Here is a 22819-nt window from a genome sequence, read left to right on the forward strand (position 1 = left end):
TATATTTTATCCTTCCAACTGTAGATTTATCTAAGGAAGCTCTTCACTGAAATTTAAGGAAGAATAGGATAGGGATGCAAAAATCTAGGAACTTGGTCTGAGAAAGCCAAAGGAAATAGAGGATGATAAAAATAATTCAAAATTTATATGCCAATATAAACAAATAACTTGACAAACTGAAATGCTTATGTAAAAATAAGCAGTGCTTAACTATGACCCATGTTAATAGTGACTCCTTTTAATGTACATTGTAGACAAATTCTGAAATTTTCTGTATTTTATTTTGAGATCCTATCCTTCAACAAGCTCATTTTTCTATATCCCCAGCAATCCCCATCCCCACCCCCACCCCACCTCCCCCCTTTTTTTTTTGAGACAGAGCTGCAGAGGCTGGCCTAGAATTTGTCATCTTCCTACCTCCGTCTCCCAGATTGCTAGGGTTACAGTCTGTGCCACCGATGGGATTACAGATATGGGCTACCAGCCTAGCAACAAAAACTCATCTTTTATTGAGCTTTCTCTAGGAAAAAATAAAGATTAAGAAAATCTGAGAAGAAGGATTGCATGGCTATATGTGAGACCCTTTGTGAATGTGTGATAGGTGGCTTTTGGACACAATTATTGACTGAGTGGTAATGTGGAAGCATATGTTATCCATTAGGTCATTACATAAAGTAGTGCTTAAGAGCTGGGGGATGTGGCTCAGTGCTTAAGTGCCCCTGAGTTCAATCCCTGGAACCAAAAAAAAAAAAAAAAAAAAATGCTCTTGGGGTATGAGGTGTGGCGCAGTGATAGAGTACAGGCCCCAGGTTCAACTCCTGACATCCCCAATGCCCTCCTCAGGGAAACACATACTCAATGTCCTACTTCTTTTAATATATATATTTTTAGTTGTAGGTGAACACAATACCTTTATTTTATTTTTATGTCATGCGGAGGATTGAACCCAGTGCCTCATGTGTGCTAGGAGAGCAATCTACCACAGAGCCACAGCCCTATCCTACTTCTTTTTATTGCCTGCTCAAAAAAGAAGTAAACAAGCGACCCAAGACATTCATTTTAATGCTGAAATATAACATTTAGATTTCACGATCCACAAAACCATTTAAAGTGACTGGCAGAGAGAAGCGGCTTACATACTCTACTAGTTTCCTATGGCTGGTATAACAGATAACCACAAATTTGGTGACTGAAAACAACAGAATTTTTTTTTTTCACATTTTCTGGAAACCATAAGTCTGAAAAGAATATTATTAGATGTTAGCTGGACTGTGGTCACTATGAAGGCGCCAGGGAAAACTTGGTCCTTGCTTTTTACAGTTTCCAGTTTGAACTTTGTCAATGTTTCTTGACTTGTGGCTGCATCATTCCAGTCTCTGCCATCGTGGTCACACTGTGAAGTCTCCTGCCTATTTCTTATGAAACCACTATGGTTACATTGGACGTATCAGGATAATAAGGGTGATCTCCCCTTCTCAAGGTCTTTAACATAATCACATCTGCAAAGATACTTTTTTCAATTAAGGTAGTAACATTTGCAGGTTCCAGGGATGGAGACCTGACATTCTTAGGAGTCTGTTACACAGAAGATTCCCTATATTCAAAAACAACAAAATGTGCCCACCACAATAACAAACTTGTCATGTTTACTTTTATTTTCCACCATTATTGAATAAAGGAAAAATATTTTTTTAAAAAAGGAAAAAGCCAGACCCAAGAAAAAATTGCTAGTTTTCTGAGAATTTCTTAGGATGAAGAACTGTAAGTCCTCCTACAGTTTTCTCTACTCCTCTCTTCATTGCCAAAAGTTTGGTCCAACAACAAATCAGAGGGTGTATGAATACTATGTGAGTGAGTGGTTTATGACTCCACAAAATGATGTTTGTCAAGGAGCTAGAGCACTGCCAAACATGAACAATGAAAGAGAGAAAAAAAAAAGAATGAATGAAAGAGAAAGAAAGAAAAGGAATCTGCTCTAAGTGATTAGCTTACATGAGCCAAATGCTTTTTTGTCCTATCCAATTTCATTTTATTACTAATCTCAATTTTCTTTCTTTCAAAATCTCCAAATAAAATCATGCCTGATGGTGCTGGGGGGAGTGTGATTCAATGGTAGACTCAATATCCCCCATATCCTGAATTTGACCCCCAGTACCAAATAATAATAAAATAAAACCATGTCTTGGAAATGTCAGTTAACATCAAACATGTTACTATGATTTTTATGGGCCAGGCTATACATCAGGGCAATGACAACAAACAGACTCTATTTTACCTTGAGACTCCATATCATGTAAGAATTGAGAAAACTCCACCTCTGCCATCCTGATCCTGCTTAGCACACCCTGCTTAGGAAAGCAAATGTTTCTATTCTTCTTATACAATATAAAATTATTCTCTTTTTGGTCTCCATTTTTCTTGAACAAATGTATTCTGTCAGAGAATGTCGTGTAGACATTAGTAACCATTCTTTAACTTGTACTCAACTAGGGTCATTCTGACCCACTTACCCTTCTGCTTATGATTTTAGATCTCATGATGTTTATGGTTTTGAATCATAGCAACAGTCATTTATGATTAATGTGGTTTTGGACTATAACAGTGTACTCGAACCCTTGGAAGGGGTCAAAGGGTGTAGACTTGCAGGTTGCCCCTTGGTCCACCAATGGTGAATAAAGATGTTTCCGTCTCCTGCTTTAAGATTGATTCTGTGGTTTATTGCAATATCACTATAACATGATGAAATGGAAGAAAAATATTTTTCAATTTATGTGTCAGAATGGAAATTGTTTGATGCAAATAAGAAGACCAGGAAGGAGGAGGAGGAGAAAGGGAAGAAGGAGGAGGAGGAGAAAAACATTTCACACAGAAGTCTATAACATTTTCACTATTGTGAAAGAATGGCCATTTCATTTGCTGTCTCCTGTTCATCCAATCACTTCTACTTTGTATTTTCCTGACAATGATCAACATTTCTGGTAGGATCATGGCTTATTAAAGAACTTCCAGGATGTTATAGTTTCAAACCCATTTCTCTCTCTCTCTCTCTCTCTCTCTCTCTCTCTCTCTCTCTCTCTCTCTCTCTTTGCATGAACAATAAAGAGGGAAGGGAGTTCTGTCAATTTATAGTTTCAAACCCATTCAGTACACACACACACACACACACACACACACACACACACACACACCACTTTCCCAATCCTAAAATTCATACAAAGTAACAGATTACTACATTCCTAAAATCACACACACACACACACACACACACACACAAACCTGCTACATAGAGTTTGCTGCTCTTTTTGTCTTAACAATTAGAACAAATTTTCTTAGATTGATTTGTTCTTTTTCTCTTCAGTGTGGTTTTGTTTTTCTTTTGAAATGCAGTTAGATCTGCTTGTACTTGTATTCAATTTGAGGGTATTTTCATACACACTTGAGTCAGTTTTTTTTTTTAAACTATGTAAAACATTAACTTGTTTCCAAGAGTCAAATGAATACAGAAAGTTATAATCAGAAAAACTGCAAGGGAGTGTTTTATGCCAAGTCACCCTCAAGTGATAGAACGAAGCAACTCCAGGCAATTTAATATGATGGGGAGCAGACCTTGGGGCGGGTTGTTCATGGGCTGACCACAGATTAGGAACAGTATCTTTTTTCTACCATTTAGGTACTTTCTCTTGTGTAGTAGTGTCTAAAAGTTACTGCAGGTTATATAGAATTTAGAAACAGCGGAATGGAAAACAAAGTTGTAAAGCCTCAGACAAAGGTGGTCCTCAGATACAGTAACAAACAAGCAAGTGTGCTGGGGGTATAGCTCAGTGGTAGAGCGCGTGCTTAGCATGCACGAGGTCCTGGGTTCGATCCCCAGTACCTTCACTTTTGACTATCCTAGTCACATTTTTGGTGTCACACTAAAAATCAACTACAAACTTATGACAAAAGAGGAATAGAGCAGCTGGTGGGGAAATGGTACTTCTATTTTCCTAAGGGAATCTGCAGTTTTCATAAAACTTTTATGAAAACTTTGTTTTTCATGAAAACAAACAATGAATTCTTCGTCTCTCAGTCACAATGGGCTCCTTATCAACCATACTCTACTTTTCTACTTATCTCCTGGCATGTTTCAGATTCTAATATCACATTGCTAAGCAAAATTCCATACGAGGATCATCTACAACCATCTTAATACTATCTTGTTTTTTTTTAAATCTACTTTTATTTTCAGCACTATTTTATGCTGTTGAAGGGAGTAAAACAAGTCACTTGATCATCCACATCCGTCAGAAAAGTAGTTTACCATCTGCAGAAGTCAAGCAATTTTCTTCCAGAAGTCTTTCAGAATTTCTCCTCTCTTTTTCTCATTCTCCAAGAGTTTTAACTATCTGCTGTCTACCAAGTGGGTTCAAAGCCAACTGCAAAGTCAAAAGTCACTGGACTTGAGAGGAACTGAACTACATTGCCTCTGTGCCTTCACTAAGGCCAAGGAGAGAACCCTGCACATCCTGCACATGTTGCTAACACCGATTATACAGTGACCCTGCCTCACCCCCCCCCCCCCCCCCCCCGTCCTCTGGGAGGTTCTTCATGGTCATTTGTTTTAAAAAAGTTTTTTTTTTTTTTTTTTTTTTTTTTTTTTTAGCTGTAGTTGAACACAATACCTTTATGTCACTTATTTTGTGTGGTACTGAAGATCAAATCCAGTGCCTTGCATGTGCTAGGCAAGCACTAGGCTGCTGAGCCACAATCCCAACTTCTCTTCAGTGTCATTTTGAACCATAAGCAGGATTCAAGGAGTAAAGGAGCTGGTTGCAAATACCATAAAGAATTCTTCAGGGGAAAGTTGAGTTTAATAGGCTTATTTTCTAAACATTAGATCTAAGTGGAGCAAACCAATGAGAACTTACTTTCTCATTTTTTTCAAGAGAAACCTAATAAAATTAGACATTTCCACAGTCTCCAACATGTGTAGTCTGAAAGCTGCCAGAAGATACATCACTTCTACTCAACACTGGCATGCGGGAAATTGAGAAATCCCAGCAGCTAGCTGAGAAGCTACCAATATCAGCAGTTCCTGGGTGGCAAACAAAAAACCAACCTCCTGTGTGTGGCCAAAGAGCTCAGCCTGTCTAGCGACAGAAAGAGCATGACAACTGGGCAAAATGAGCCAGATGATCTTCTGGGACAAGCCCATCTCCCTAGGGACAAAAATGAATCCACCTTCTTCACATCTGGAAGAATCGAAGGAGAGATGTGGTTCTTAGACTCACTCCACCACTCACCCACCCAAATCCTAATGATCTTCTGGAGGCTTTTCCTGGACTGTTTCCCCCCACCCTCCCTCACTCTCTTTAATTGTTCCTCCTTTTCTTCCCTGCTCCTTCCATTTCCAGGCCAGCTGGCACTCCTATCTCTCCTCCATCTTTCCCCCAGTTTACTCAGAATGAAGTTTTCATAGTAGTTCAGTGCACACCTAGACCCATTTACACTTAAAGTTCCATATTAAGAACTATAGATGTACAGTGTAGTTACCAACTTATGAGTGTTCCTGTTGTTCCACATACTTAGCAACACATTATCAGTTCTTTTAGGTTAAGCAATTCTGGTGAAGAGTGCTTTTTTTTTCACTATCCTTTTAATTTGCATTTCCCTGATAAAATATGATGTTGAGCACTTTCTATATAGCTGTTTTGGGCATGTTCTTTCATGATATGTATGTTAATTTGCTATTTCTTATTGAGTTTTTAGTCTTTTTCTTAGTGTTTTGTAGGACTTATAAACATAATTCCAGAAAAGAATCCTTCAAATATACATTTTTAAATATCTTCTTCCAGACTGGGGTTCCTCTTTTCTTTTTAAGGAGAAGGAGGAGGCTTCAAAAACTTTTAAGTAGAGGAAAGTGAAAAGATGGGGAGAGATTGAAGACATAGGAGCAAGTTCTGTCTGGACATTTTTCTTGGTGTTTGGGGGGAAATTGCCCTCACACAGTTTGCTGAACGGGGAACTTCAGAACAGAATAATGAGGTGAAATATTCTAGGAGCAGAAATGGTGTTGTTTGGTTTGTGATTCTCTTTAATTTCTTCCAGTGTAGTAGCTTTAAAATGATATAGTTTGGAGGTTTAAGAAATAGTGGCATTATGACAATGGATTTTCTAACTGGCCAACTATTGTATTTTTGAAGATCCCTCAAAAGTATGATTGATATTTCAAGAAGGACCTTTAAGATGTTTCTTTTGTAAGAGAGATGTGGCTTGATGGTTGTGTGTCCTTTCCTGTAAGAACGTTTGAAAACATACACATTCATTTGCTTTTCACAATTCCCAACAATCCTGTAATGTTCTACTTTTAAAATGTTTTGCATGGTTACACAGAAACGTACATATTATACTTCCAGTTTTGGGTCTCTTCATCATCTGGAGTGAAAGTATCAGCACAAGGAAGACATGTAAAAGGAAGATAATAGTAAAGAGAATTCACTTGCTAAGGATTTCTTCAATCTGAGCAAGAAGCAAGCTGCCATAATAATGTACCCAATAACCATCTGTTCCTTTTTGCTGTGCAATTAAAAAGACAGAAAAAAATAAAAGATAACCTTTGAACTTACTTTTCTCTTATGATTCTTTTCTTATGCTAAGAATCAAACCTAGGTTTTTAAAAATAACTAGGTATGCATCCTACCACTGAGTTATGTCATTAATTTCCTGAGCAGTGATGGGAGTGTTGGGTCATGGAACAATCAGAAACAAACAAGCAGAAAAAGAACAGTGAAAGTTTTCCTGTTTTTACCTATTTCCCTTTTCTTTCTCCCTCATCTACCAACACATCCACTATCTTTATAAATGGATTCTGTTTTCAGATATAGGTAACAGAGAGTTCATATTGAGGATGGGGGAAGATGTGAAAGGGTAAGAAGTGATATTTAAAAACAACAACAACAACAAAATTAAACAATACACTAACCCTCCACACACACAAATGAAAATCTTAATATTTTAAAAGAATAGCTATGAAAAAAGAAAAGGTAACAAGTTGGCAGAAATAGCTCATCTGGGATAGTGTTAGACTGAAGATCTAAAGGTCCCTAGTTTGATCCCGGGTTTCAATAATTCTATTTTTGCATGGTTTGCAAATCTCATCAAGGTGGTATCTCGCTTGCACTCATGTGCCTCTTTGTCCTTTGCATGTTCCACTGAGGTCTTCCATGAAGTGAAAATTGGCTCACCTCTGTAATCCCAGCTAATCAGGAGGCAGAGGTAGAAAGATCACAGATTCTGAGGCCAACCTCAGTAATTTAGTGAAATTGCCTCAAAAAGAGAGAGGCTGGGGCTATAGCTCAGTTCAATCCCCAGCACCCCACACAATAAGTGCTGAGTGTGTAGTTCAGTAGCATTGAAACAAAAAACAACGCAAACACCCTGTTGCACCTACAATTTGTTTGTTTTGAAGATGTGTGTATGGAAGGAGTTTTAATCACAAGAAATGTGAAGGAAAAAAAGTGCAGAAAAAGATTTATGCTATGAGTATATATATATATATGTGTGTGTGTGTGTGTGTGTGTGGTATTTGCAATTATGCCGCAGATGCCGCAGTCCGGCTGCAGCAAAATAGCCAGGGGGGTGACGAATGACTTGTGTACCTTGATACAGCAGGAATGGGAGCCGTTTATTGTAGAATAAGAGCGGTATTTATACATTTTACACAGCCTATCTAATTAGCATAAAATAGATACAGCAGTCAACCAATAAGGAATCTCCACACTTAATGGCTCGCTTTTGTTACTTCACAAACCACTCCCTCTGGCATTTTGCCAGGCACAGTGCAGACTTGAATACAGACTCTAACATTTCTCTGGCAAAATAACAGGTGCCAATCTGACTTGTTTACAGACCTTAACACAATTAAAAATCTGCAATCAAAATAATCTGCATTTGCATTTTGCATCAATTCCATTGTTAAACTACTAGAATGTGGAAAATTGTTGAACATCATAAAGCTATTAAACAATTACCAAAAAATCTTGCATTTTCTTCAGACTTGCTTGTTTGTCTAGAAATTTCAAGTCATAAGTTATTGGTTTTGGTATCCAAGAAAGAACAAAAATAAGCATTGCTATATGAATTATTCTGTCAAATATTCATACGGAGACCCATATAACACTGAAAACTGAAAGCAAATGGCCAATAAAATCAAGATTCAAGTTCATATACCCATTTTCCCCCTTTTTCTTCAGTTCTCTTCAAGTTCTACTTTGGGGAGAGAAAGTCCTTTGTGTATATATCATTTTAAACTTTGTTTTCTTCTTTTAAATTTCTGTTTCAGTTTCACAGTGTCTGTTTTCCACTGACAACTCTTGGATACTGTGCAAAGAGGCAACAATCTACAATACTTCAACATCAGAACTGCATCAAATTATTTAAAAAAAATTAGTAGGGGCTGGGGATGTGGCTCAAGCAGTAGTGCCCTCGCCTGGCATGCGTGAGGCCCACATACAAGCAAACGTTGTGTCCCCCGAAAACTAAGAAATAAATATTAAAAATTCTCTCTCTTTAAAAAAAATTAGTAGAAAATAAAAAGCAATATCAAGATAGGGTCTTCGATTATGTAGGAACTGGGAATCAGATATTATCCATCAAGCAACTTCAACTTTTTCAGTTCAGAAGCTGGTTTTATTTTATTAAGAAATTATTGAAACCAGTAAAAAGAAAAAAGAAAGACATTATTGAAGGAGTATAGCCCAATGGTAGAGCACTTGCCTAGCATGCACAAGACCCTAGGTCCAATTCCCAGCACTACAAAAATCATAATAAAAGTAAAATAACTTTGAATTAGAAATTACTGATTACACAGACAATGTTATTGAGTATTTTATTGCCTGATACAGCAATAATATCTTTACATTCTGTTGAGGTCAGAGGCCTAGGATAGTTTTCAAATTTGATTATTCTCTCATTCAGTATCTGAAAAGTGAGGACAATGATGACTATGTAGAAAAGGCTGTTGTAAAGATCAAAGGAGAGAGGGTTGGCAGATGTGAGAAGCAAAGATGGCAGCGTGAGGAGCACCTTGGCTATGTGGCTGTTTGGTCTCTGACCCTTGGGAAGCTGATTTCATCTGTTGGATAATGCCAGAATCTTTATCACACAAGACAAACACTTTCCTGACATTTAGGTGCTTTTATATTTATCTCAAAATAAAATTCTGAATTCAGGACATGGCAAGTATTTCTATGTTGTCTTGTAGAGTGGGTAGTCCTGCTTCTTTTATCAAGCCAATTCCCCTACTGAAATATGGATACCTTTCTTCACATTATCTTCATGGTTTGGAATGAAAAAGACTGCTTTTCTTTGGTTCCACTTTTTAGATTGAACACAGAAAGAAGCCTTAGAATTCAGTTATCCTGCTGACTTCTTCATGAAGAAAACAGCAACTGATATGGGTCTTCTGCTGCAATTTGCTTAATTATCAAGAAACTATTTTGCAAGCTGAATGCTGATGTTTAATTTGAAACAGGTGCTTTTATGGGGGGTTACCTCTAAGCTATTTGCATTGCCTCTACTAGGCCTTGAAGCCAAGGAGATTTGGTCTGGCATTGCAAATCATTTTGTGGCTTATTATGCAAAGCACATGACCTCAGTCTTCCCTCAGTTATGGAGGGTGCTCTGTAGATCCAGAGTTGGGTGTTACCCTTTGGGCATGGACAGCCCACTCCATGCTTTCTTTGGTGATGAATATTCTATGGAAAAGCCTTTGTGTATCCCCCATATAAAAATAAACAAATGTGGGTTCACTCTCTCCCTCCAGTGTGGAAGTAGGACTCTTAAGGCTGGCCTCAAACTTGTGATTCTTCTGCTTCAGACTACCAAATCACTGGAATTACAGGCCTGCAGCATCGCCCCCTGGCAAATCAGAGTTTTAATAGGGACTATCATCTTGTTTTTTTCATTTACTAGTAATCTTTAAAACCTCATTAATATTGTTTTAACACTTTAAAAAATCACTTTCACAATTCCTGTACAACACAGTTCTCCACTTTTATACCTGCTAAGAAACACATCACAAACACACATAATTTCCATTATTCTGAGTCAAAAATCCCATCAGGTACAGCTGTGCAATGGACATCAGGCCAAAAATGGAATGGAAGGACAGGCTGAAATTCAGCTTGCCCTTCTTTGGTGAAGCCATCATTTAGAGTCGTAATGTCTCAGAGCATAAAGTTCTTGGTATCCCATAAATATTTATTAAACACAAGGGACAAATATTTATTAAACACAAGGGACAAAAGGAGAAACAGACATGATCCAGAAGCTTATCGTTCTCATAGGTCATTGAAAATTGCCTTAAACTTTGGCATTTAGAAAAATTCCCCTTACACTAATACTCTTAAAATGAAAAAGCATAACATTTACAAGGTCCCCGGGTTTCCAGAAATGTCTTTACATTCCAGTAAAGGCTATATAAAAATTTAAGAGAAACCTCAGTAACATCCCGGGGGTTATAAATTTGGTAACTGGCCAGATCCCAGGCAACAGTTGTCATTTAAGTGCTGGCCCCAGATGTTTCGCTCATAGGCTCTCTATGGTTTGTTTTTGATACACTTTCCCTGTAGCTAAATCTTACTCAAGAATTACATCAAGAGCCGAGGTCTAGGCTGTTGGTGTTCAACAAACCCGGAGTGTCATTGATCTTTGTTGGCATCACCATGAACGGAACTGAAACCATTTTTTTTGTGTGTGTGTGTGTGTGTGTGTGTGTGTGGTTTCTGGGGGATAGGTTTTTCTTTTCCTTGATTCACATTGCACCAAAAAATCCAAGCAAGAGTCCTACTACTCATAATTGAAGTCAACTGTCTTAGGAAGTGCACCCACAACAGCTGTTGGTATGAGGTGAATACTCTAGGGGTCGAGCCACCAGAAGTTTGTGAGGTCGATAATCCTCGTGTTTGGTGGAAGAGGTTTGTATACATAACAGAAACAATAACCAACATTATTGGAGGAAGGAGAATGAGGAGGAGAGAAACGTAGGGCAGAGTGGATTCCTGCCTCCTACAGGTTGTGAGGGGTATTGCGTCCGCTCGCCTCCTGGTAGAGAGATCCCTGGGAGTCAGTGGATCAGAACAGCAGCTGGAGGTTTCGGCAGGAAGTTTCTAGTTTGTTGAGCACTCTGTCGGCTTGCTGGGTTTCTGCTGAGTGACAGAATGCGCCACTCCTTTGCCAAGAAACGATTTTTCTCCCCGCCGTCCCAGCGCAAATCAGCCCTTCGCCATTTTCCTTGGGACTCAGCAGAGAAGACAGCCAAGTAGGCTGACCCTGACTGGGCAGGAGCACAGCCCAGCCGGAGGAAGTCCCACGCTAGCTGACTAGGGTGCGCGCGCAGCTTTAGTTTTCCGGCGCTAACTGGGAGCTGCAGCCTGCTGGAGAGCCCCGGCGGAAAGAGGGCGTTGGCTTCCCGGCCAGACGCCAGAGTGTCAGCTACATAACCTCTCGGTCTCCGGTCTCCAGTCCCCAGCAGCCCGCGCCGCAGCAACGCTTTTCTTTCCTCCCAGCTCGTTAGATATTAACGGTCAAGAGAAGCCTGAGAGCTGGCGCCCGGAACCCCGGCCACCGTCGGCATCCGGGGCCTGTTTTTCTATGTCATGATTCCACCACTTCCCCGCCTTCAGTCCGGTATTTGTTTTTCGGTCTCGCTCTCGTAATTCAAACTTTCTCTCTATCCCTGAAGCTATTACTTAACTCATGCCTTATGAATTTATTTTTAGTACTATTGGCAGAGTCTCCTAAATTAGATAACTTAATCTGGTGCCTAGGTTAGAAAAGACCCTTACCCATGAAATGCTGAACGCATCACTTTCGGGTTGTCTTCTGACGGTAGTTTTCTTTCGTCAAATCCAGCCCCTAATATTTGGTTGAGCACACCACAATTATGAAACGTTCTAGGAAAAAGTGACATTTCAATAGCCTTGTGTCTCTGGAAGAAATCAAAAGAATCCGGAACTTGATTTCTTGCCAAGAACTGGAGATGAACAACTCAAAGCCATAATTTTTTTTTTTGGTCGATTTTTTTTTTTAATATTTATTTATTTTTAGTTTTCGGCAGTCACAACATCTTTGTTTGTATGTGGTGCTGAGGATCGAACCCGGGCCGCATGCATGCCAGGCAAGCACGCTACCGCTTGAGCCACATCCCCAGCCCCTCAAAGCCATAATTGAAACTACTTGTACTTATCTAACACTGGTTTCTAATCTTTTGCCTTCCGTCTCAAGTCCTATACACTAAATAATCTGTACACCCCTCTGGTTCCTGAGTGTCTTCTGCCCAAAGCACACTCCGTGAATTTCCTTGAGACTAACTGCTACCACCATGACCCTCAGGAACTGGGGGAAACAACAACAAAAACAAAAACCCTCAGAAAAATAAACTTATTTCTAGTTAGATACTAAAGGGCAAGGGAGCCGGGAAGGGGGTGTAGCTCAGTGGTAGAGCGCATGCTTTGCATGTATGAGGTCCCGGGTTCGATCCCCGGCACCTCCAGTAATAAGCTTTTGCTCTGCCCAACCCGTTCTAATTTATTTCTCAGATAATAAACCGTTAGCTCACCTAACTTTTGTCTGTTCCAAGCACTGCACGTAGTAATAACAAAACTTAATGGATTGCCTTGAATTCTCTCCTATCTTTATGCTGTGAAACTCGATGTCACCTAAGGCGATTGCGACGACAGAAGACCCAAAAGGAAAAGGGCAGGACAAAACGCAATTCCATCAGGGTCCCTATAACGCCAAAGTGTATACATTTACAGCCAGTTAATTAAAAAATAAATAAATAAATAAATAATATATATTTTATATATATATATATATATATATATATATATATATATATATATATATATATAATCTTTAGCTGTAGATGGACACAATATCTTCATTTTGTTTATTTAGTTTTATGTAGTGCTAGGGATGAAACCCAGAGCCTCACACATGCTAGGCAAGCGCTCTATCACTGAGCTGCAACCCCATCCTCCAACAGGCTGTTTTTGTGCTATTATTAAAGACATCAAAAGACAAAGGAGAAGGGGTGGGTGAGGAGAAACTATCTAGGGAGTTTTCCTTTAGTTTTTGTTTTCTGAATCAAAGAACAGAGCAAAAGCAGAAAGCACAATGCCATTGATTTTTCCACCGACCTCTCTCAATCAACCTCTCTCAATCAGCCTTCGTAGAGAGCTCCATGAAATGTGGAAGCTTGGCAGTAGAACGAAGATGGTCAGGGTATTAGAGGGCTTCCAACAATAAAGTAGAAGAAATAAATACATATCAACACATTCCAATTGACATAACATTCATTTTTCTATATTTCCTCGGTCACTCCTTTTTCCTCATTGTTCTAAATCTTAAAACATTGTCTGGAAATGTCTGTTAATATCAAAAGGAACTCCGTATATAAAGAAGCAGGGGAAGAGGTCATCTGTCACAGTGGAAAACAGATGCAGAGTAAAAGGTGAATAGGTCACACTCATCACAGGTGTCTTGTGCACTTTTATTTATTTATTTAATTTTTAAATTTAAGTGGACACAGTACCTTTATTTATTTTTATGTGGTACTGAGGATTAAACCCAGTGCCTCACATGTGCTAGGCAAGTCTTCTGCACTTTTGTTGGTAAAAACAATCCAATTACACCTGCTTTAATAACTAGGGAATTCCTAGAGATTTCTCATCCATTGCTGGTATCTTTTAAGGATTTCCAATACTTTATCTTTTCAAAATTACTATTATCTGTGTACCTATTTCCTGTTGAATCTTTGGGAGGGAATGGAAGCCAGTATTTGTCCCAGTCTACCAGTCCAATACTCTTTGTCATGGATGTTCTTACTTCATGATTCCCTTTTCCACTGAAAAGACAACATAACCATATTTAGGAGGGACACTGGTGAAACCTACTTGGTATGGATTGGTTGTGTTCCCTGGGGGCAATTCAGAATATTTTTCTTTTTGAAGGGAGATAAGGCAGACATTCTGTGTGTCATTGTTGCTGTTGTTTTTCTAGTATGCATTTGTTCTGTCCAGGCACTTTATGATCCTCAGCACCACATACAAAAACAAAGGTGTTGTGTCTGCCGAAAACTAAAAAATAAATATTAAAAAGTTCTCTCTCTTAACAAAATTTTTTTTTTTAAAAAATCAAGGACTCAAACCACCAGAGGAAAGAGAAACCTGTATTTGCTTCATATCAGGGATGGCCATGGGTTTTTCATTTCTTTCAGATCCTCAATATTTTAGGTGACTTTGGAGGTCACCCAAAAGAGGCCTTCATTTTCCTGTGGGCACCAGGAAATAGACACCAGGAGATTCATTCTAGCAAAAATACCTGTGGCCTTGTCGAGCTATTTGAAGCTTCTACTACAAAATACACACTTGGAAGATTCCAAGCCCTATGACAGAGTTGAATCACTCTCTCCATCCTCATGATTGAGATTCCAACCCCAGCTGCCTCTCTAATTGGTCCAGTCTAATTGGTCTCAAGATCATATTGTTAAAATCTACACTGTGTGTGAAGTGTAATGGCAACATCTTCCCAGTATTGTCAGACTTTTGCCATGGAAAGAAACGTCTTTATCGTTAACAGACTATTCCTTTCCCTCCTTGGGAAAAAAATCTCACATCTTACCCATTGCTTTACTTCCAATTAACTCATGTAAGGGCCTTCTTGACTTTTCTTGCTTTTCATGCTTCCAAGAGTTGGATGTGGACAATATAGAAATCTACTGCAAAAGTGCAGGTGAGATTCTCTACAAAGAAATTCGGAGTCTTACTTAAGTGAAGGAAAGGTTAAGATTAAATTCAGAGGTCTGACTCAGCCTTGTAGGTTGAAAGCCTTACACTCATCTACTTAGAAACAAAGCACTTCTGAAAACCATTTTAAGTTAAATATAGTGTTTAATTGACCAACTTACTGCGCGTGCATGTGTGTCTTGTATTCCAAGCTTAACAGGCTAAAAAACTTTATCCTATCAAAGATGCAGGCACAGGAGTGCATAGCTTCTACGTTCAACACTTTCTCTTTTACAACTGTAAAGGTAAAATTTCTAAGCTGATTCTAAGCGGCAGAGCCTGAGTTAAAGTGTAAAAGACCGGACACTATAAAGTTTCTAAACTGCAGGGCTTGGGTTAAAAAGTAAAAGACCAAGTATTGTTAAGTTCCTCTGCTACCCACAAAACCTGTAATCCCTGTAGCTGTTAGGACAATACCCGAACTGCCCAGTAAATATTCTCACTGACTCCTCTGGTTGTCTAATAACTTGGGACTCTGAGTAGCCCAGCACATAGGCATCCAAGCCCCAAAACAATCAGTTTGAATGTGTACCCCACTTAGAAGTGGCTAATCACCCCCGTCCAATCTGTTCCGGCCAATGAATGTACTAATCAGGTCTCAGAGTTGTTGTTCAATTTTCCCGAGCCTCATGATGATTTGTTCTGATGTATGCAAAGCCCCCTGCCCTCTCCAAAAAGTGTACTTAAGCTCTGCTTAACCTCTGCTCTGGGCTCTGGGCTGCTCTATCTTCCTGAGTGAGCCTGGAGCCTCAGCATGCTGAATCAATAAAACCCCTTCTGCCAATTGCATGAAGCCGGTCTCTTGTGGTCTCTCCCTTCGAGGCTTCGCTGGACCCTTACACAACCAGGTGGGGATCAGAAAAAAAGTGGTTTTCCTTTGGTAGCCATCAATACCACCTGCAAGTATAGAAAACAAGAACTCAACCATATGCGTGCTCCCAAGGCCTTAGCGCCGAAAACAATGTCAAGCCTCCCTTAAAGCCTTAATGGCCTTGGAAACAAAGGTGGATATTCTTGCGGGAAAGCGATTTCAGTTTACTTCTTTTACCGGAAAAGACCTCTCTTGCTGATCACGGACAGAGGAAGTGCTGCGGAGGTGGGCACTGGGGATGTTCCCAGCCTTCTTGCCTATCCAAATCTTGCCCAAGACTGATTTTTCTCTCCCACTTCTTTATCCCTCTTTTACTCGGTGGCCGCAATCACGTGCACTACCTTGTTTCAGATTCCCTCTCAGTACAACAAGCCGCATCACAACCAACTACTCTCCTATTATTGAAATTCCTAAGTAAGTCAGCTCGGTCACGTGCCAGTCTCTAAGATTTTTGTCAAATCTGATTGATAATGCAGAATCAATGTGAGAGTGAAGCAAAGACTGGGGGGCGGGGGAGGTGTTGGGGAACGGGGCGGTTAAACAGTACCGATTCTTGGCTCGCTCCAGCAGAGATGATTTAATATTTTCTCTCAAGGTAGTACCTGAGGATTGGCTGAACTTGGGAAGCCCTTTTCACACAGAGAAAACGGCGTCTAAGGAAATAACTTGGCAAACAACGAGTTCGTTTAACCTATCTTTCATTTCTTGGAGTCTCAGAACTAGAGCCATAGGGTTGTCAAGATGAAATTAGTGCCGTGTTTGGCTACCACACGTGCTGGCCCAAGTATTGATGATGGTCTTGACTGGCAGCCATTCACATCATGGGTCTTAATTTTGTTCCAAATACTGTGAAGACTTCCTTTTTTAATCGCTTCACTCAGAGGTAAACCCTCCGTTTACCAAAGAGAGAAAGTAGCATTTTCCTTCTCTTCCTTTTTAATTTTTTTTTTTTGTCTTTTCCTTTTATTTTCTTAGACGATCGGTAAGTAATGTTTGTAGTCAAGTATGAGCTGAAGAGATGGAAGCATCTCTGAGGTTTGGTACACATTTGCTTCAAAGATGTGCTGCTCTATCCTATATTTTCTCACGCAATGAACTTGAATTCTGAGCTAGTAGAAGCAATTGGAGCAGCTAGCAACTTTGTCTCGAACTCAGAATCTGGTTGCTCCTAGTATTTTCTTTTTAATGAAGTCACAAGCAAACGTGATAAAAACTCAGTTTTTATATATATAAATATATATTTAGTTGCTTTGTTTATTAATATTCGGTGCTGAGAATTGAACCCAGTGCCTCATGTGTTTGAGGTAAGCACTCCACACTGAGCCACAACCCCAGCCTAAAAAACTCAGTTTCCTAAATTTTTGCCACCTGCACCTCAGAGAATTAAACTCCAGGATATACAAAGAACTCAAAAAATGTAACACACATACACACACACACACAAACCCAATCAATAAATGGGCAAAGAAACTGAACAGACACTTTACAGAAGAAGAAATATGATCAGACAACAAACATATTAAAAAATGTTTAACATCTCTAGTAATTAGACAAATGCAAATTAAAACTACACTGAGATTCCATCTCCAGTCAGAATGCAATGATCAAGAATACAAGGAACAATAAATGTTGGCAAGGATGTGAGGAAAAAGGCTCACTTGTACATAGCTGGTGGGAGTGCAAATTGGTGCAACCACTCTGGAAAGTAGTATGAAGATTCCTGGTTGCTCCTAGATCTTCTTCTTTGGTAGTTGCTCTTGATAAGATCGCAAGTAACCACAAGAATGGGAATGAGATCCTAATTAGAATAAGTTATACTTCATGTTTATATGTCAAAATACACTCTACTGTCATGTATATCTAAAAAGAACAACAATAAAAAAAACCTCAGTCTCCTGAAATAAGGGTTCCTCTCCTATTATGTAAACTCCTGAATGCAAAAGTACATATATAGATAATTCATGTTGCCCTGCAGACATTGGGACAAGAGGAACCAGCACAAATATTCCTCTGGGAAGTTGTTTCCTTTTTTTCTTTCTTCTCTCTTCCTTTCTTCCTTTCATCCCTCTCTCCCCCTCCCTCTCTTCTCCTCCTCTTCCTCTTTCTCCTCCTCCTCCTCTTCCTCCTCCTCTTCTTCTTCTTCCCTCCCCCACCCCTCTTCTTCTTCTCCTGTAACATACTGTCTGTTTCTGGTTCACTAGTCTTATATTTTTCTGTCAAAAGTAAGGCAGGCAAACTTGATGACTTTCTAGTAGGGTAAAATTTCAGAACCTTCTCACTTTCTGACTTAATGGAAAATAGAGAAATTCCTAAAACATAAATAAACTATCTTCTCCAAATGCAACCAAAACATAAATAAACTATCTTCTCCAAATAAAGGCCAACAATGTTTAAGTAAAACGGTATGTTGCAAAGATAGATATACACATAAATACATTTGGGAAACTGCAAAGAATAACATAAAAGCTAATTACTGTCAAACCTAGAGAAAAAACATGACCCAAACATTCTGGTTCTGACAAATCCAAGACAGTATCTAATCACATACCATCTTTTTCAGATTCTAGAAATGTTAAACATCCAACTGATATATTGCAGATTATTTTAAATTGAGTATAATAGGACACGAATGTGTTCTATATACTGAGTATAATCTTTAAATCACTAGAAGATTCTCTATTAAAGAAACTATCCTATGCCTTCAGCACAACAGGATGGATGGTTCAACATTAGTATAGTTAGATACTATACCTATTGTGACAGATATTTAATAAATAATTCTGTGGTATAAGGCAGGCAAAAAAAGAAAAAAGAAGAAGGAAAGAAAGAAGTTCTAAACCAACACTTTAATACAAATGTTCATGAATCTAAGAAACATCCAGTTTCTCTCAGATGCAGCACCAAGAAATGTTCACTCAGCAACTCTGGAAACTTTCCTTGTTGTACTTTTATATGATCAAACATCTAAGTACACTTTTCCTTCCTCAGCAGCATTTTGCCACATACATATACATTCTACTCATACAATAGAACTTGATCTTTGTGTATGACAATTCTCTAATTTCCACTTCTGTAAGCTCATCTCTTTTCTCTTTCCTATTATTCTATTTGCCCATTTGTATAAGTCAACTGAGAGAAATTCTGTCAGAATAGTTTGTTTCCATAAGTTAAATAATGGGCTCAGTGGTATTTTCCATAAATGAATGTGAGAGTAAAGCAAAGTAGAAAGGATAAATAACCACTAGAAATGTGGTACCATTAAATAGAATTTCTCTTTGTCTTCATCAAAGTTTCAAGAAGCATAACACTAGCCAGTGTAAACTTCAGGGCTCGAGAACACTCTAGCCATGAACTCAATTCTTTATTTTCCACAAATGTCATTAAAGAGATCCTAATTTCCAAATTTGACTTCCGTTCCTCACTCAGTCCATTCCCTCCTAATATGAGCCTAATGATTACTCACTATTTCAAGTCTCCTGGCCATCACACTCTACTGACTTCTGTGTGTATGTCTTTGTTAGACATCTGTAAGATGTTCCATAAACATCTTAAATTCAACATATCTAGAACTAGACTCATCTTCTCTGCCCTCAATTTCCCTTTCTTCCAGAAGATTGAGCTATATCTCCTTTTAGATTCTTCTTTAGGCTAAATAACTTCATTATACTTCATGTTTCTCCAAATTTTATTCTTTCTTCCTGAACTGCCCTGAGCTGCATGGCTGGTGAGGGATGATGGAGAATTGAGAAAAGACAAATACAGACAGGAAAAGCTGAGAGCAGGTGGAACATTCTCCTCTGATGGAGGAACAATGACTCAGAGCTAACTTAGCACATTTATTATATAGGTTTTATCATCAAAAGGTTATTTGTGGGAAAGTTTCTGCAAAGCAGACAGACTTGGGAAGTTCACAGTGAAACTTGTGAGACATCATGGTTATTTTGTTATGCCCAGAATTCTCTACCCCTGGCAGATGGTGAGCTCAAGGTCCAGACTGATATAGCTCCCTGCTTGCACAGAGCCACCTCAGGTCAGGCATTACCATTACAACTGAGCAATCTTGATCTGAATCTTTGCACAGGAAGTTCCCAGTGCAAACGCAGCCATGAGGCAGTCAGAAATCATAATCCAAGACATAGCTTTCTACCCTAATTGTGTGTTTATTTACTTTCTGGCTCATTTTTAAAATTCTCTCATTCTTTCAATCCTTCAGACTGTTGTGTATTTCATTTCTGAAGCATTTATCCTCTGTAGTATTGACCAAACTTTCTAAACTGCCACTGTGCTTAGAGTAGAATAAAATGATAAATGAATTGCTTAACAATTTATCACAAAATACTAAATAAATTATTTCATTTCTATTCTGATGCTAGTTTTCATCAACAAATCCTGCCAGGTCCTGTTCAGTTAGCAAAAAAAGTGTGTTAATCATGGAAAAGTTGGTTTTAATATCCTTGCATTTTAGGTAAGATATATCTGGTGAAAATCAGAAAAGTCCCAAATGGAGACTTGATTCTTACCACTCTTAAGGGAAGGTTAAATCTTTAACAATTTAGCTGCTTAGAACTGCAATGTAAATTGCATGCAGTTATTATTTGATACTTATTTCTAATACTTTCCTCTTGTTATAAGCTGCTACACAAAAGAAACCATAGACTCACCACTTATATATGTGTCTCTTTTCATTACTGTTATGGCACCCAGGACCTCACACATGTTAGGCAAATGCTCTATCACTGAGCCACACCCCACAGCCCTTAGATTCACTTTTTTACATCTAACACTACCAACAAAATGTGCAGAAATCAGAGCTTCAGAAAATTAGAGGTATCCCAGAGATGAATGAGAAGATGTAGCTTTGTAGTGACCACGCCTTTAAATTCTCATACTTTGCTTTATTGTGACAAAACTTTAGTCAGGTCCCTGGAGTTCCTCCCTTCTACTCTTCTGCCTTCAGGCTCTTCAAATCTGCTTTTCTGAAAGCCTAAGCAAACACTAAAAGCAAAATTTTTTGCCTAGCACTCTCTCCCTATAACAGGAAAGTCTTGTCTGATTTTGAGATAATTTAGGTTTCTAAGATTGGAGTATTCACCCTTTTGCAATAATCTTTCTTTTGAATGTGGTCTGTTCTTATTTGTTTGGATTTTTTATTTGAAGCCCTTGTTTTAACTCTCTGTATTTTTAGTTTTTACTTTTTTTCTGATTCAAACCTACTTCTCCAGGAATTCTGACTCAGCTCCATCCCCATTTCTTGGTCACATATAAAGTAAAAATATGACCCAATAGGGAGCCTTTTAGTATCAGGGATTGAACCCAGGGGCACTCAACCACTAAACCACATCATCAACCCCTTTTTGCATTTTATTTAGAGACAGGGTCTCACTGAGTTTAGGGCTTCACCAAATGTTGAGGTTGGCTTTGAACTCACAATCCACCTGTCTCAGCCTCCCAAGACCCTGTAATTACAGGCCTGCACAACCACACCCAGCCAACAGGTTACCTTTGATGCTCTCCTACTTGTATTTCTATTTGGTCAGGTTTAGCATTAGCCAAGATAATTGAAGCAGTGGGCAAGGGAAGGAGGAAAAGGAGAAACAGCTTCCTTTTGCAAGAACTCTGGATCATGTTGTTGTTTGTTTGTTTGTTTTTAATTACTTTATTATTTTCAGCTTTTTCTGAGAATTTTTGTTTTCTTGCTTTTCAAATACACCTATTGAGGTGTAATTTATACTGCAATGCACACATTTTAATGGATGAGCTTTAGTGAATTCATATAAACATATAACTACAATAAAACCTTTCAATAAGGACAAATAGAACACTCATGGCAGTTGATCTACCCCTCAACACTTAGCTACAGGCAACTATGTTTCTGCATTCTGATTTATATTGTTTTCTTATTTTTTCTTGTTGTTGTATCTAAATTACATAAAATTATATATAAAATTTTGTGTTCTCCCGCTGTACTTTTTGTCCTTTTGGCATCTTCATAGGCAGTCCCCTTAAGGGGACTGGAACTTACACAACGACAGCTAAAAGCAGTCTTTGTAAGGGCAAGATGTAGGAAGCCAGCGTTTCTCCTTCTAGGACAGCTTTCAGAACAGGTCCAATTCAGGGATTTTGGAAACAGAAATCAAGGAATCTTTACCTTACCAGGACTTAGAATGGCCTCTTTAGATAAGAGTATAAATCAATAATATGAAATCGTGCGACTATTGCATGTTGGGGGTGTAGCTCAGTGGTAGAGCGCGTGCTTAGCATGCACGAGGTCCTGGGTTCAATCCCCAGCACTTCCACTTCAGGTGTTTTCTTTCACGTTTTCCCCTGACGCCAGCACTTAAAGAATGATGACTTTGTTTCAACTTTTTCTCTAACCTTGTACTTTTCCTACTCACAACAATGGTAAACTGATACCCATTTCAATGGACCTTGACCGTCTTTGGGTCTCCTAATCTGCTTTTGCATAATAAAACCCTTTACTGAAATAAAAGAAACTGCTAACTCAGTATTTCCTGAAAGCAAAACCACAAGGATGCCAGCCATGGAAGACTCGTTCCCCTTTGCTGTCAGAAAAAGACGGAAAGAGACAGGGGGAAAAGGCTTTGGGGAAAATTTCTTCAGTTCCCTCCCTCTGCCTGTCCCAGTTGACCTGTGTCAGTGGACAGACGGCAACCTCTGAGGAAAATTTTCCTTTCGCCAACGTTCCTACACTTCCACCACACTGACTCTTGGTGGGTGACAAGAGGTTGGTCCGATAACCAGTCCTGGTTAAGACGCTGTCCAAGGGAATGACGCGTGTGGCGAAACTCCGAGGCCGCCAAAGTTGAGGAAATTATTTTCAGAGGTAGAGCTGATGGTCAGTCTCAAAGCCATGCCAGCGGGGCAGTAAGTGTTGCGCCTTCCTGTAGGACAAATGCTTGTAGTCAACTTCCCTTAGGAGGAAGGGACCTTCTGGCTTCCTGCATGGAAGACCAAACAAAGGAGATGAGACAATGCGGGCGCCCTCGGGGTCATCAAAATTGTACTTACCGGTAAAAGACCTAGCACCAAGCTCTCTTTCGCCCCTGCTCCTGTTGTTCCTCCTGGGCAATCACTTGCTTTCTTCTACCCACCCCAACCA

The 22819-nt window shown here is 39.1% G+C and overlaps 3 non-coding genes across 3 annotated transcripts; all 3 read left to right on the plus strand.

The window, feature by feature from the left end:
* Positions 1-3807: 3807 nt before the first annotated feature.
* Positions 3808-3879, plus strand: Trnaa-agc (transfer RNA alanine (anticodon AGC)). The gene has a single exon. It is a non-coding gene; the product is annotated as a tRNA-Ala (tRNA).
* An 8581-nt stretch (positions 3880-12460) lies between these two features.
* Trnaa-ugc (transfer RNA alanine (anticodon UGC)) lies at positions 12461-12532 on the plus strand. The gene has a single exon. It is a non-coding gene; the product is annotated as a tRNA-Ala (tRNA).
* Positions 12533-21923: 9391 nt separating this feature from the next.
* On the plus strand, positions 21924-21995 carry Trnaa-agc (transfer RNA alanine (anticodon AGC)). Its single transcript has one exon. It is a non-coding gene; the product is annotated as a tRNA-Ala (tRNA).
* The last annotated feature ends 824 nt before the right edge of the window (positions 21996-22819 follow it).

The sequence above is a fragment of the Callospermophilus lateralis genome, chromosome 6 (genome assembly GCF_048772815.1).
Source record: "Callospermophilus lateralis isolate mCalLat2 chromosome 6, mCalLat2.hap1, whole genome shotgun sequence".
NCBI lineage: Eukaryota > Metazoa > Chordata > Mammalia > Rodentia > Sciuridae > Callospermophilus > Callospermophilus lateralis.